General features: G+C 43.7%; 1 pseudogene; it reads left to right on the plus strand.

The window, feature by feature from the left end:
• Positions 1–307: 307 nt before the first annotated feature.
• LOC105507063 lies at positions 308–1323 on the plus strand (annotated as a pseudogene).
• The last annotated feature ends 14803 nt before the right edge of the window (positions 1324–16126 follow it).

Here is a 16126-nt window from a genome sequence, read left to right on the forward strand (position 1 = left end):
GTTTGTTTTTTCATCTATTCTAGACCACCTCGTGTATGCCTGGCATGACTCTGGTCATTGCAAATAAATGTATGATGTCTGCTCTCTAGGGGTTGAGAAAAGAAACATCTGAACAGTCGTAAAGGGAAAATTGAAAGTTTATACTTCTTCAATGCCTACCATATGTGATTACTTTTCTGTTGATCCTGTAACATATTATGAAGAACTTGTGGCTTAAAACAATACAAGAGCTGGAGCCGCTGCCACCAAGTCCAAATCTCCTTGCTGCATGCCCCCAATGGCCACCCAATGTGCATTCCCGATTCCTTTTGGTTCTAAGTCCAATATGGCAATTCTCAAGGATCAGCTGATTCATAATCTTCTAAAGGAAGAACAGACCCCCCAGAATATGATTACTGTTGTTGAGGTTGGTGCTGTTCACATGGCCTGTGCCATCAGTATCTTAACGAAGGACTTGGCAGATGAACTTGCTCTTGTTGATGCCATGGAGAACAAATTGAAGGGAAAGATGATGAATCTCCAATATGGCAGACTTTTCCTAAGAAAACCAAAGATTGTCTCTGGCAAAGACTATAATGTACCTGCAAATTCCAAGCTGGTCATAGTCACAGGTGGGGCACATCAGCAAGAAGGAGAAAGCTCTCTCAATTTGGTCCAGTGTAATGTAAACATCTTTACATTCATCATTTCTAATATTGTAAAATACAGCCCAACTGCAAGTTGCTTATTGTTTTAAATCCAGTGGATATCTTGACTTACGTGGCTTGGAAGATAAGTGGCTTTCCCAAAAGCCATGTTATTGGAAGTGGCTGCAATCTGGATTCAGCCCAATTCTGTTCCCTGATGGAGGAAAGGCTGGGAGTCCACCCATTAAGCTGCCATGGGTGGGTCCTTGGGGAGCATGGATAGTCCAGTGTGTCTGTATGGAGTGGGATGAATGTTGCTGGTATCTCCCTGAGGATTCTGCACCCAGATTTAGGGACTGATACAGATAAAGAACAATGGAAAGAGGTTCACAAGCAGTTGGTCAAGAGTGCTTATGAGGTGATCAAACTGAAAGGCTACACATTCTGGGCCTTTGGTCTCTCTGTGGCAGATTTGGCAGAGAGTATAATGAAGAATCTTAGGCAGGTACACCTGATTTCCATCACGATTAAGGGTTTCTATGGAATAAAGGATGATGTCTTCCTCAGTGTTCCTTGCATCTTGGGACAGAATGGAATCTCACACCTTGTGAAGGTGATTCTGACTCCTGAGGAAGAGGCCTGTTTGAAGAAGAGTGCAGATACACTTTGGGGGATCCAAAAAGAGCTGCAATTTTAAAGTTTTCTGATGTCACACCACTTCACTGTCTAGGCTACCACAGGATTTTAGTTGGAGGTTGTGCATGTTGTCCTTTTTATCTGATCTGTAATTAAAGCAGTAATATTAAGATGGACTGGGAAAAGCATCAATTCCTAAAGTTAGAAAGAGGCATAGTTTGTAAAATCCTACAGCTATATCCTGATGCTGGATGGTACTAATCTTGTGTAGTCCTGTAAGTCTACCACCTTTGAGGCACCACTGCCAGTGCTGCACATGCTCCAGTTACCCCTTGAGCCAGATGGATGCTTACTGTATGTTATATAACTTCCTGGCTCCTTCACCAAATATGCCTAGTCCAACATTTTTTTCCCAATCATTCACATCCTAGAATCCAGTGTATAAATCCAATATTGCATGTCTTGTGCGTAATTGTTCCAAAGGATCTTATTCTGTGTGCTATATAGATCAGTAGTACACATTGCCATATACTGCAAAAGAAACATCTACATATAAACGATGCAACCAACTATCCAAGTGTCATACCAACTAAAACCCCCAATAAACTTTGAACAGTGAAAAAAAATAAAAATACAACAACACAATGGATATTCTTATAGTTTTGTAGGTCAAACGTCCAGCATGGGTCTAAGTCAAGGTTCCAGGAGGGCTATGTTCCTTTTTGGAGGCTCCAGGGGTCAATCTGTTCCCTTGCCTTTTCGAGCTTCCAGAGGTCACCTCTATTTTTTGTTTATGACCTCTTCCATCTCAAAACCACCAATTGTGGGCCACAGTCTTCTCAGGCTGCCATTGGTTTGGTTCTCTCTCTTCTGCCTTCCCCCTCCACCTATAAGGACCCTCTTAATTACATCAGGCCACTGAGATCATCCAAGATGAACTCTGCATCTCAGGGATGGCTGATGCGCAAGCTCAATTTCACCTGCTGCCCTGATTCATCTTTGCCATGTATCTAATGTTGTCACAGGTCCAGGGGATCAGGAATTGGACATCTTTGGGAGCCATTATTCTGCCTACCACAGCATGTCACACCCAGTGATAGCATTTTTAAAGTATTATCTCATTTAGTCCTCAGAACAACTAAGTAAAGTAGTACTGTCATCATTCCTATTTTGCAGATGGGGAAATGGGGTACAGGGGGCTTATGTAATTTTCCCAAAGTCACATAGCTGATACTGATTATATTTGAAACCAGAGAGTTTTAGTCTAAAACCCACTATTATAAACAGTGCACCACGTTGCCTCATATGCAATGCCTACTACATGCCAGTCCTGTGCTGTTTTATAAACTATAATAAGCTAGCAGTTTCCTTAATGTAAACAAACCCTTAACTTTCAAGTTTACAACACAGAATCTCCATCAAGGAAGGGGTTTTGGACCTCACAGTCCTAATCCTCTTTACTTCATGGACGATGGTGGTTTCTGTTACCATGACCCACCTCTCTGGCATAAGGGAGATTGGTTGACCCCCTTAGCCTCACAGAGCCAGATTAAGAACCAACAAGGCCAGGCATGATGGCTGTCATCCCAGCACTTTGGAAGGCTGAAGTGAGAGCATCACTTGAGCCCAGGAGTTCAAGACCAGCCTGGGAAACAGTGAGGTCTCATCTCTACAAAGACAAAAAAAAAATCAGCCAGGCATGGTGGCGTGAACCTGTGGTCTCAGCTAAGCTGCGGTTGCCCCACTGCACTCCAGCCTCAGTATCAGAGCAAGACACTGTCTATAAAAGGAAAGAGAGAAAACAGAACCAACAGCTGAGCCGGTCTCTGAAGCTAGCTATGAGAGGGGCCAGATCATTCCAGGGAGAGTAAGATGGAGGGAATTATATTTAGCAACATTCTCTCAAGGGCAATATGACAGGAAAGAATTCTTTGAGGGGCCCCCTGGATTGAAAAATGAGACGCCCAAAGGCAGGCTTGATGATCAATAGATGGTTGATCTAATCTTAGTGGAGGGGGCTCAGTTAATGATAGTTTTATTTTACTCGGTACAGCCTGCAAATTTGGGCCAGAGCAGAATTGTTCTGACAGCAAAAGAGATGTAGAATCAGGGTTCCTACTTCCCCATACCTGCCACTCCTGCCCCCAGATGAGAATGAAGACATTTAGGTAACATGAGTTTGGAGGACAAACTCTTAACCTGCTTGGGTCCCCCACACATTTTCACTCTCTTTACAGAGATTCTTCCCTTAAAATCCCATAGTGCAGTTGAGACATGACTAAAAGTTTCTATTTTATCAAGATTTTTTTCCCTAAAGTCCAAAATAAATGTGGAGAGGAACATAAAACAGTATCATCTCAGCAGGCTATGTCATCCTGGCTTCTGACCAGATCTGCTCACCATCTTAGTACCCACTGCCCCAAAGACCACCCTGCCACACACAACTGCCCTTGAGGAATGCTAACCTGAAGTGATTCAGGCAAGTCCCCCTGCACCAGCCCAGGGACCACCCTCCAAGATTCAGCTTCCCAGCTGAGGACCCAGCTCTTCATTTGATTAACACTGGAAGGGCCTTTTAGAGATAATTAGGCAGTGGGGCTCAGAAACCCCTACAGGAAAACACCATCTCCACCAAGCCCCTCATTCATAAAACACACACACACACACACACACACACACACACACACACCCCAGGAAGAAGACCACAGAAACACACAGAATCCACAGTCACTCCTCCCAGTAACTCATCAAGATCAGTACCATTACCTCTTTTTACAGAGCAGTAAACTGAGGCTTGAGAAACAATGTAATTTCTCCAACCCACGCAGTAAATAACAAAGCCACAGTTTGATTAAGCTTTCTCAGACTACAGAAACCATGTTGCCTCCCCATGATAAAGGAAAAAAAAGAAAATAAGTGCACACAACTGTTCTGGCCTCCGTAGCCCACACCCCTCTCATTTCACTACTTAATATTCAAATGCAGAGAAGTTCCACACTGGAGAATCAAAAGCCCAAAGATTTTCCCTAGAAGGCCTCAGAGCTTGATTTTTCACAAATGGCCCCAAGGATGGAAAAAGTCTCCCAAACTGAGACTGGCAAGAGAGCAGGACCCATTTTGTCTGATTTTTCTTCTCTCCTTTCTTGGCACTAGTAGGCTCAGCTCATGCCAATGGAAAATTCCCAAGTGCCAAGCAGTTCTCAAATAATCTGCACGCAAAACAGAACAAAACCGAAAAAAAAAAAAGAAAAGCCTTTCAACAGAGATAGCTCATGAAGGGTTAAGCCGAGGCTCCAGCCAAAACATAGATTTTTTTTCAGATTCTTGACGTCTTTTTCATGTTGATCAGGAGGTTTTTGCCCAGCCACAGCCTGTGATGGCCTCAGTCCGTCACTGAGACCAGTACTGGGTCAGACCAGAGCCTGCCTTTGGACTCAAGAGGGTCCCAGGTCCAGATAGTTTGACCTCTACCAGGCCTGGGCCTGGAAATTCCCTGTAGGAAAGGACAGGGTCTGCCTGGGAGGGTTGAGGAAGAAGGGTCTATGCTGGCTTGGACTCAAGGACGACAGATGGATGGACAGAGGTGGAATTTGGAGAGGGTGAGAAAGAAGGAGAGAGATACTGACTGTCGAGGAGTCCCTATATATATCCTAGAAGACAAAATCTGGTATAGAAAGCTCCATTCATAAAACAAAAGATGTATTAATCCTATCTCGTGCAATCATATTAACAACGACATTTGTATATATTCATTTAGCCAGTATTTATTAAGCACCTAAGCATCAGGCAAGAATTTGACAATGAGCAGAGCAGCCTAGGTGCCTACTGGCAGAGAGCGTTCATCCTTACCATGGAGACATGCAGTAAAAATGACAGTGACGTAGTGAACTTCAGTGCTATTTAAGGGGCCATGGGAGCACATAAGACAGGGAAATCTGGTGTTTATTTGGAGCTGACATTTTTGCAAAACAAGCTCCCCACTGCAGTTCTTAATCTTCTTAAAAAAAAAAAAAAAAAAAAACCTCACAAGGTAGGCATTACTGTGTTATCATCGGAGTCATCCCATGTTGGAGATGAGGAAACTGAGGCTCAGAGAAGTGGAGGATCACACAGGGCAGCCTAGAAGCTAGGTGTGCCTGCCCTCAGGTCTGAGATACCCTCCTTCGGGATAGCACTGGGCTCCTCCGCTCACCCGCTGAGGGCAGGTGGGCAGGGCCTGCCGCAGCTGAGGCTGGCTAACTCCTTGTTGTGAGGAAGCTGCCTGACTGCCACCCACTCACTCAGGGGCCTTCTCCCCAAATTCAGTAGGCCTGAAAAAGAGACATGGGAGACTGAGTCAGACCCTCCAAGGTAACCTCTGATGACCCCTGTTCCCCTTGCCTTCCCCAGGCTTAGCATTATAACAACCCTGCTTCCCAGGTCAAGAGATCCCTGGGTAGTTCATAAACACAGCCCAGTTCTGTAACACCTTATGCCAAAGACCTGTAACTCAACACAGGCTCTGCCTGTACCCACAGGCATGGGAAGATGGCTTTTCAGAGGGTATGTCCTCTTCCCTCCATTCCTTCAAACCTAGCCCCTGGGGTTAGTGATGGGCAGAATCTCTGGGGAAGAAGGACCACCTGCGATAGCACATCTTGGGGAAGGCTTCAATGATCTGTTTACATTCCCTCTGCCCTAACAAGCTGTAAATCAGAGAGAGCTGAGTTCTAACCTGGCTTCACCATTTATCTTAGCTCCAGCTGCTATAACAGATTTGTCTTAGCTCCAGCTGCTATAACAAAGTACCACACTGGGTGGCTTATCAACAATAGACTCCTATTTCTCACAATTCTGGAGGCTGCCAGTCCAAGATCAAGGCTCCAGTATGGCCAAGGTCTGGCGAGGGCCCTCTTCTGGATTACAGAATCCTGACTTCTCCTTGGATCCTCACATGGTGGAAAGAGGGCACACTGGCTCTCTGGTCTCTTCTCATAAGACGTGAATTCCATCATGAGGGCTCAGCCTTCATCACCTCATCACCTCCCAAAGGCCTCACCTCCAAATGCTGTCACATTGGGGGTTAGATTTCAGCACATGAATTTGAACGTGTTTGTGGGCTACGTAGGCATCTCTTGACCTGGGAACGAGGGTTTTTATAATACTGTGAATTTCAGCATGTGAGTATGGACAAGCACTCAACCCATAACCCCATTTTAAACTGGGGTGACCCTTGCTAGGATCTGTTACCCTTTCAGCCTTGGCTTTCCTAGCTGTTCAGTGGCGACACCTGCTGCCAGTTGAGTGGCCCTGAGTCTGTGTCTGGTGCACGTGTCCTGGGCTCAGCACAGGCTGCTCTTAGGGAGTTTCCTTCCCTCCATCCCTGACAGCAAGAACCACCTCACTCACTAGTCCCAGCACCCAGTGTTGGCCAGGCATAGAACAGGCACAAGGAGAATTTCCTTTTGATTAAAGTTGGTTCATTTTATTCTGCTTTACTCTTTATTTTGGGGCTCTGTGGGAGGGGACCTGTGTGGGATTTGGCCACATGGCCCCGGACCATGAATAAATCCATTAGGATACATTTTCCAGTCTCACAGATACATGCCCAAAGGAAATGAAAACCAGAGGTTGGAGTCAAGAGACCTAACTTCTAGCTTGGTTCAAATTCCAGCTTCATCACTTGCCAGTTTCATGACTTTAGCAAGTCATTTGCTTTTTCTGGGCCTCTCTGTTTCTCAATCACAAGGGTGGGTCCCGAAGGATTCCCCCTCCCTGACAATCCCAGAGGTCTCCCTAGGTCAAGAACAGGCCAGGAGACTCCCTCTGGGTCTGCTCTCCTCTCCCTGTATGTTGGGGTCTGATGCTGGTTTCAGAGCCGTGACTCTTCACCGGGACTGTGTAACCCGAAGCACACACAGAACCTCTTTTAAAATGCCGTGGGATGGAGACCAGGTACCCTCTGGGATGGAAACCAGGTGGTTTCCACATACACCCTGCATTGAAAACTGCAGCTCCTGCAAGAAATTAACCAAGTTTAAGCTGGAAAGAAACATCAGCCTAAGATTGCTGCCCTGGGTCTTTAGAAACCAGGTCATACTTCAGCAGGTATCCAGTTGGTCATGTGTGGGAGAATCCTGAGATGTTCTAAACTCATATCTTTGTTGTGAAAACTTTTCCTAAAGGCATCATTAGTTTCCTGAGGTTTCTGTAGCCAATTAACCACAAGCTGGGTGTCTTTTAACAAAGTAAATGTATTCTCTCACAGTTCCATCCCAGCCTTTGAGGGGAGTGACCACAAGTAAGCCACTTATGCCTAGAGCCAGGAATAATAGCCCTGGAATGAGAGTCCCAGGGCCAGGAAATGAATGGGGAGCACACAGGCCTGGTGGGAAGGTCCTCATCACAGGCAATGAGATGAGTACCACCCGGCCTCATGAGCCACCACTCTGGTTTCCTCTCTGGAGGAATTGCCCCAAACTGGCTTTGGCTTCAGAAACACCAACACATCTGAAGGAGGTGTCCTGACACCTGGCTAATCCCAGAACATGTGGAGGAAATCTGCACTCTCAATGGTGAGACCTCTGGGCATCTTTCCCAACTTGGCTCCCAGAAACCTGGCAGCCAGGCTCTGCCCTTGCTGCCCTCCCCTGGGAAGAAACTGAAGGGTTCCCCTCTAGAGAAACCCACTGGCTTAAGGGGAAAGACCGACACAAACTGCCATTTCGGCAGCCCCAGTGAAATGATGGATCGCTGCTTCATGGCCTCACTTGCCCACAAACCCAGACTATGCCCACAGAGCTCTTATTCCACGTTTTTGGGCAAATGTCACCAGTAATTTGGGAAACATCTCTTGATATAAAAAAAGGAAGATGAAAGCAGAAAGGGGGAGAGCGAGAAAGAACTCAGAGAAAAGAGAGAAAATGCAGCAAGCAGAATAAACTTATTTTTTAAAAAATCTATAATTCCAAGCCTCAGAAAGATAAATATTGCATCTGTGAAATAAGAACAGGATGCTATAATAAAGGGGACATTCAAAGACTACGGAAGAGCTTTTAAATACTATGAATATAAGAGCAGAAATGAAACCGAGGAAATGAATGATAAAATTCAGAAAATCTTCTAGAATGGAGCATAGGAGAGATTTTAAGAGATTTTTGTAAACTAAAGGATTGATCTCATCAGCATAACATCCAAATAATAGGAAGTAATAGGAATTCTGAGAAGATAGATGATTAAATTTGCAGTTAAGGGTACAGGTTGAGTATCTCTTATCTGAAATGTTTGAAACAATGAGTGTTCTGCATTTAGGATTTGTATTAATCCATTTTCACACTGCTATAAAGAATATCTGAGACTGGGTAATTCATGAAGGAAAGAGGGTTAATTGACTCACAGTTCCACATGGCTGGAGAAGCGGCAGGACACTTACAATCATGGCAGAAGGCAAAGAAAAAGCAAGGCCTGCCTTACATGGTGGCAGGAGAGGAAAGGAACAGGGGAAACTGCCACTTATAAAACCATCAGATCTCGTGAGAACTCACTCGCTATCGTGAGAACAGCATAAAGGAAACCACCCCCATGATCCCATCACCTCCCACCACATCCCTCCCTCAAAATACAGGGATTACAATTCAGGATGAGATTTGGGTGGGGACACAGAGCTAAACCATATCAGAATTTGTATCATATTTTGGAATATTTACATACATATAATGAGATATCTTGGGGATGGGACCCAAGTCTAAACAATAAATTCATTCATGTTTTATATAAACCTCATATACATAGCTTGCAGGTAATTTTATGCAATATTTTTAATGATTTTGGCAGAAAACAAAGTTTGTGTACACTAAAACATCAGAAAGCAAAGGTGCAGGGACTAGGCATGGTGACTCACACCTGTAGTCCCAGTACTTTGGGAGGCCGAGAAGGGCAGATCACCTGAGGTCAAGAATTCAAGACCAGCCCGGCCAACATGGTGAAACCCTGCCTCTACTAAAAATACAAAAATTAGCCTGGCATGGTGCACACCTATTATCCCAGCTACTCGGGAGGCTGAGGCAGAAGAATCACTTGAACCTGGGAGGCAGAGGTTGCAGTAAGCTGAGATCATGCCACTACACTCTAGCCTGGGTGACAGAGCAAGACTCCATCTCAAAAGCAAGCAAGCAGACAAGCAAGCAACTGTGTGATTATCTCAGCCACCAATGTGGACAGTCTTGGTTGGTTGGCATTACCAACATTCCTGGCTGAATTTATATTCTACCAATAAACAACCATTTTCTTACACTTAGTAACACGAGTACTTTAACAGTTAAAAAAAAAAAAAAAAAGGTGTGCCATTAATACAGTGAAAAATCATATGCTCAGGGTACCCAAGCAGTGCAGCAGCATCACGAGAACTCACGCATCACCACTAACCAGCAGCAGCGAGCAAAGGCAGGCGTTCGACTTCGCCAGCAATGCCTTGTCTGATTAAAAGGTTACTAATAACTGGTTTTGTTTGTTTGTTTGTTTGTTTTGAGTTGGAGTCTTGCTCTGTCACCCAGGCTGGAGTCTAATGGCGTGATCTCAGCTCAGTGCAACCTCTGCCTCCTGGTTTCAAGCCATTCTCCTGCCTCAGCCTCCCTAGTAGGTGGGATTACAGGTACCCACCACCATACCCAGTAGAGACAGGGTTTCACCGTGTCGGCCATGCTGGTCTCGAACTCCTGACCTCAGGTGATCCACCCATCTTGGCCTCCCAAAGTGCTGGGATTACAGGCGTGAGCCACAGTGCCTGGCCTAGTAACTGTTTTTTGTTGTTTTTCGCTTTGGTTTGTTTTGGGTGAGAAAAAACATGAGAAGCAGTTGAGGAACGAGAAAGTGAGTCTTCCAGGGATGAGGAGGCATCCGCAGGATGGCCTTTTAAATGTTTCCTGCAGGGTCCTCTGCCTCTTTAATAAGGTTTTTTTTTCTGAGAGTCTCTCTCTGATTTTATAAGGGACACGATTCTGTTGTTCTGTTGTGAATGTGCAGCGTGCTAGCCCTTCAATAAGCCCATCCTGCATTTTCATCGTGTCGTGTGTAGATACTCTTTCTGCAGTGCTAACATCATCTTTATTGTCACTATTATCACCATCACCTTGATTCAGAAACATTTCAGTTATTTCGCCATCGGTCAATAAATGAACAATTGGAGCCCCATTCTCAATGTTAAAAACTTCTATATTCACCTCTTCCAGCTCACTGATAAATGCTGAAGGTCTATATTTTGCACATATAAGGTCAGACATGATTTTTTTTTCTCACTTGACATATGGAATCCTTGAAAGTCACCAGCTTGTTTATGGTCATCACTGAACACAGTCACAGGCCAGAGGTTGTGCCAGGCATGCACAGCTGTGTCTTTAGTCACTGTGTTCTCAACATTGGCAATAGTGTTTACAGCATCCTTTGTGCTCAACTCCTCTTGAAAATCTCCCCCACATACACCACTGTTCACTGCTGCTAGTGCACTGTTCAAGAGAGCGTTTTTGTATTTACTCGTCACTGATCTAAGGATACCCTGGTCACATGACTTAATTAATAAAGCCACATTTTGGGAAAGTACATGGCATAAGCATTATTTTATGAGAATTTCAGCTGAAAGATGAACAGAACTGCTGTCAAGGAGTAACAAAACCTGGCCAGGTTTTGTGGCTCATGCCTGTAATTCCAGCACCTTTAGGAGGCCAAGGCGGGAGGAGTGCTTGAGCCCAGGAGTTTGATACCAGCCTGGGCAACATAACGAGACTTTGTCTTTACAAAATATTTAAAAATTAGCTGTAGCCCTAGCTATTTGAGAGGCTGAGGTGGAAGAATCACTTGAGTCTAGGAGTTCAAGACTGCAGTGAGCTAGGATAGCACCACTGCACTTCAGCACATGTGACAGAGAGACACCTTGTCTCTAAAAAATTAAAATAAAATAAAAAAGGAATAACAAAATATTGTGGTCATAATCTAGCTCAGCTTCCCTGAGCACAAGTCACTGGTACAAAATGTTTGTGAAATAGGCTGGGCACAGTGACTCACACTTGTAATCTCAACACTTTGGGAGGTTGAGGCAGGAGGATTGCTTGAACCCAGGAGTTCAAGACCAGCTTGAGCAACATCATGAGACCCTGTCTCTGTTTTTTTAAACTAAATTAAATTGAGTTTTAAAAAGCAAATTGTTTGTGAAATCAATCAGAATTGGCGTTGCATACATTTTTGTTAGCATAACAATTAGACCGGTAAGAAATTTACTCCATGAAAACAGTGAGGGTGCAAGTGTTTGCCTATCCCAGCAAGCTCAAACTTATGCGTGCCTACTGCATTAGCACATCCCAGCACAATCGTTCTGCCCTTGGCATCCTTCATTCCCACAGGGGCTGTCTCATCAGCTGTAGTCACTGTCTTTCTGGGGCTATCACAGCAAAACAGTGATGTTTCATCAGCATTGTAGAGTTGTTCTACAATGGTGTCAGATTTTTATCAGTGATGACCTTTGCAAACTCGTTACTGAATTTCTTCACTGCTTCTTGATCAGCAAATGTTTTATCACCACACATATTTAAGAATTTAATGCTGTCTTTAATTTTCTTCTTTTTCAGACGGAATCTCGCTCTGTTGCCAGGCTGGAGTGCAGTGGCATGATCTGGGCTCACTGCAACCTCTGCCTCCGGGGTTCAAACAATTCTCCTACCTCAGCCACCCGAGTAGCTGGGACTACAGGTACGAGCCACTATGCCCAGCTAATGTTGGTAGTTTTTCTTTTCTTTTTTGAGACAGGGTCTCACACTCTCCCCTAGGCTGGATTGTAGTGGTGCGATCACGGTTGACTGCAGCTTCAACCTGCTGGGCTCAAGCCTTCCTTCCACCTCAGCCTCCCAAGTAGCTAGGACTATAGGCACATACCATACCTGGCTAATTCTAAAAACGTTTTGTATTGTAATTGGTTTTTCTGGAGTAAAATCAAAACAGAAAACTCATCCCCAAATATTCAGGATACGTATTTTTTAATTGCAGACACAGTGGGGCATTGACCATAACTGCTTTAACAAAAATATTTAAATTGTCTTGTAAGTCTATGTTTTAAGGAGATAAAAAGAATTTGGGATGATGTGAAATAAAAACACAGTGGAAATAAAAAATCTTAAAAAACAATGTTTTGTGTAGACGAGGTCTCACTATGCTGCCCAGGCTGGCTCAAACTCCTGAGCTCAAGCAACACTTTCTCCTCAGCTTCTCAAAGTGTTAGGATTACAAGCATGAGCCACCGAGCTCGGCTTAATGTTGTCTTTTCTTAAATTTCTGCATCCAGCTTGTTGAATATTCACAGTTTCCTTCAATGTTTTGTTCAGCGTGACCGTTCCTTGCTTGTTTCATGATCAGGGTACACAACAACTGACGGGGTCACACTCAATACACAGCTGAAATCTTCATTTTTAGCTATACACAGTGTTTTTCTAGTTTTCGTTAACTTCTGTTAACAACTTATGGCATAGGACTTTGACAGTTCATCCTTCTGTTTCTTCAGGTCATGTGCTGTGGTCATTCCAACACTGAGCTCTTCCATCCAATGTTTCACGCTACAGCACTGTCCGGCTTCTCCAACAGCTTGACTTTCCATGTTATCCATTTGTGATAAACACAAATGCTTCTCTTTTTTTTTTCTCATCACTGTAGCCCATGGGAGTATCAGCAGGCCTTTAAATTTTTAATCAATAACTTTATTTATTAATTAATTTATTTTTATTTTATTTATTTATTTATTTATTTATTTTTGAGATGGAGTCTCATTCTTGTTGCTCAGGCTGGAGTGCAGTGGTTCACTGCAACCTCCGCCCCACAGGCTCAAGCGATTCTCCCGCCTCAGCCTCCAGAGTAGCTGGGATTACCGGTGCCCGCAACCACACTTGGCTAATTTTTGTATTTTTAATAGAGACGAGGTTTCACCATGTTAGCCAGGCTATCTCCGCTTCCTGACCTCAGGTGATCCGCCCACTTTGGCCTCCCAAAGTTCTGGGATTACAGGTGCGAGCCACCGTGCCTGGCCTTAATCAATAACTTTACACTACACAGCAGAGAATAAGGAAAAGAACCAAGTGAGTAATGCAAGTAGATCTTGGCTTCATGTGGGGCATCGTGGGGAACCTGTCATTGGTGCCTCAGCCTGTGCAAGTGCTATTTTATTCCCTGTGTGAGTGCTTGAGGGGTGGAGGGAATCTGGATGTGCATGGAAAAGATACATCACCGCTGAAGGGGGCTGAGAAGGCCTTTTTTTCCCTTGGGGATATGAAATAAACGATGTGCGCCAGTTTGACTGTGACATGTCACATGAGATCAGATGTGGAATTTTCCACTTGTGACATCATGCCTGCTCTCAAGACATTTCAGATCTTGGAGCATTTCCGATTTCAAATTTTAAGATTCGGGATGCTTAACCTATACTTTCTTGCAACTGAAGGCCACAGGTTTCCAGATTGAAATGATTCACTTGGGCCCAGCACAAACAACAAAAAAGAACCACACCAATGCACAGGATGATGAAATTCCCAAGCAACAGAGATAAGGAGAAGAACCCAAAACCCCACAGAGAGAGAAAATAAGAATTAGAATGACATCAGACTATCAATAGCTGGAAACAAGATCACAGAGAAATGGTTCCACGGTTGGAAGAGGTACAATGTTGCACTCAAGCAAACTATCATTGAAATGTAAGAGGAGAATAAAGACAATCTTAGACATGCAAAATTTTGAAAATGTTACCCTCCATGCAGCTTCTCTCAGGAAGCTACTGAAGGAGATGCTCCAAGAAAGGAAATCAATGAGGCAAAAGGAAGGCCTGGAACCCAGGAAATCAGGGCTCCAACTCAGGAAACGGGCAAAGGGGACTTCTCAGATGACGGAGCAGGGAAGTCCAGGGTTGACAGCAGTTTGACGGCTTCCAGGACAACCAGTGGCAGGAGGGCAACATTCTCCAGGGGAAGTGACTCCACAAGGAGAAAGCGAAATGGGATATTACCTGGCGTGTGTAAATTTGCTCAGAATAGCTCTCCATTTCTGAGAGAGTGAAGAGGTGAAATTAATGACAAGCACATAGGTAACTAAAGAAAACATAAAGGTAATGATCAACTTCAAGAAAAAAAGGTTATACAAGACAGGAAATGTAATTAAAGCATATTATGTGGCATAACTATGGACACTATGTGGTGATAATAGTAACCACAGAATATTGATCTAACAAAAAATGATACTCTTATGAGAATGGTGAGAGGGTATTTGGGAAAGCAGCATAAGAGTTAGTCTTCATCTTCGTAACAGAAAGTCCATCGATAATATTTAATACTAAAAAATCAAGGATTATCAGTGCAGAGAGGCGATTTAGAAAGAGGTGAGAAAATGCCAGAATAAATAACTAAAGGTTGAAAACGTTCAATCTGGGGAAAAGATTTGGGTGGGCAGGCACAGGGTGGGGCTGTTCTTTTTCATTATATGCCTTTGAAAACCATTTGACCTTTAAAATGATATATGACTTATTTCCTTAAGAAAATCAACATTAATTTTACAAACAGCTTTTAAAAACAATCTCTAGGGATAAGTGGAAACAGACTCTATAAACAACATATGTATCCCTTTACAGGGGAAATATATTTAAAAATGGTTTATATTAAAACGAAAATTAAATTTTAATTTTTTTTTTTAAAAAAAGGGGGGGATACCGGATTTGAACCCAGGACTTTGACTCTCTGTCAGAGGACGGTGGAGGGAGGAGCTGGACCAGCAGGACACACAGGACTTGGACCAACAAACAGGGGGAGGGAATTCCCAGCTGGGAAAAGACACAGAATATTTGGCTCAAAACAAGAAACCCACACAGAGATTTTGGTTTGAAGCTTTGGAAAACATTTGTTTTCATTCCTCATAAAAAATGGATGACGAACGGAGTTATTTGAAATGAGATTTTAACAAGAAAAAAACTCATCACATTTCATTAGCATTCTCCTACCAGCCCATCATTAACAAGTCCAATGACTGGTTTTAAGAGTTTCTATTTATTTATGATCTCCAGTGGAAGTCATCAACACCAGGAGAGGGTTCAGAGTTTGTTGTTTGCTATTGTTTTCAGTTGACATTCTTTGTTCTTCCTCTAAGCATATTATTTGATTTATATTTTTACAACCACTTTCCACACTGCCTTTAGAGCTTATTTATGTGTTAAAAAGTCACTTACGCAAGCTTAGTTCCCTCAGCGTGAGTGGATTGAAAGAGCATGTGCTTTAGAGACACACAGAACTTAATTTGAATTCCAGATACCGGTTTATTAACTGTGTGATCCTGAGCAACTGACTCATTCCCACTGGGCTCCAGGATTCCCTGAAAAACTGGAACCAGACATTCATTTCCCCAGCTATTGATGTGAGTATTAAATTAAGGAACAAGGCTGGGTACAGTGGCTCACACCTATAATCCCAGCACTTTGGGAGACCAAGGCAGAGGGATCGCTTGAGCTCAGGAGTTTAAGATCAGCCTGGGCAACATGATGAAACCTTGTCTCTACATAAAAATACAACAATTAGCCAGGTCTGGTGGCACGTGCCTGTAGTCCCAGCTACTTGGGAGGCTGAGGTGGGAGAATCACCTGAGCCTGGGAAGTCCAGGCTGCAGTGAGCCATGATTGTGCTACCGCACTCCAGCCTGGGTGACAGGGCAAGACCATAGCTCAAAAAAAATTAATTAATTGATTAAAGAACAGACATGAAGAACCTGCTAGGTACTTAGCAAACAGAAATTACTCTTCCTTTCCCCCATCCACATATACAGAAAAGTACTCAGACGCTAATTACTTAAATGACTTTTACCACAATTGTGTCCAAGTG

This window comes from Colobus angolensis, unplaced genomic scaffold (genome assembly GCF_000951035.1).
Source record: "Colobus angolensis palliatus isolate OR3802 unplaced genomic scaffold, Cang.pa_1.0 Scaffold143, whole genome shotgun sequence".
In the NCBI taxonomy this organism is placed as follows: Eukaryota; Metazoa; Chordata; class Mammalia; order Primates; family Cercopithecidae; genus Colobus; species Colobus angolensis.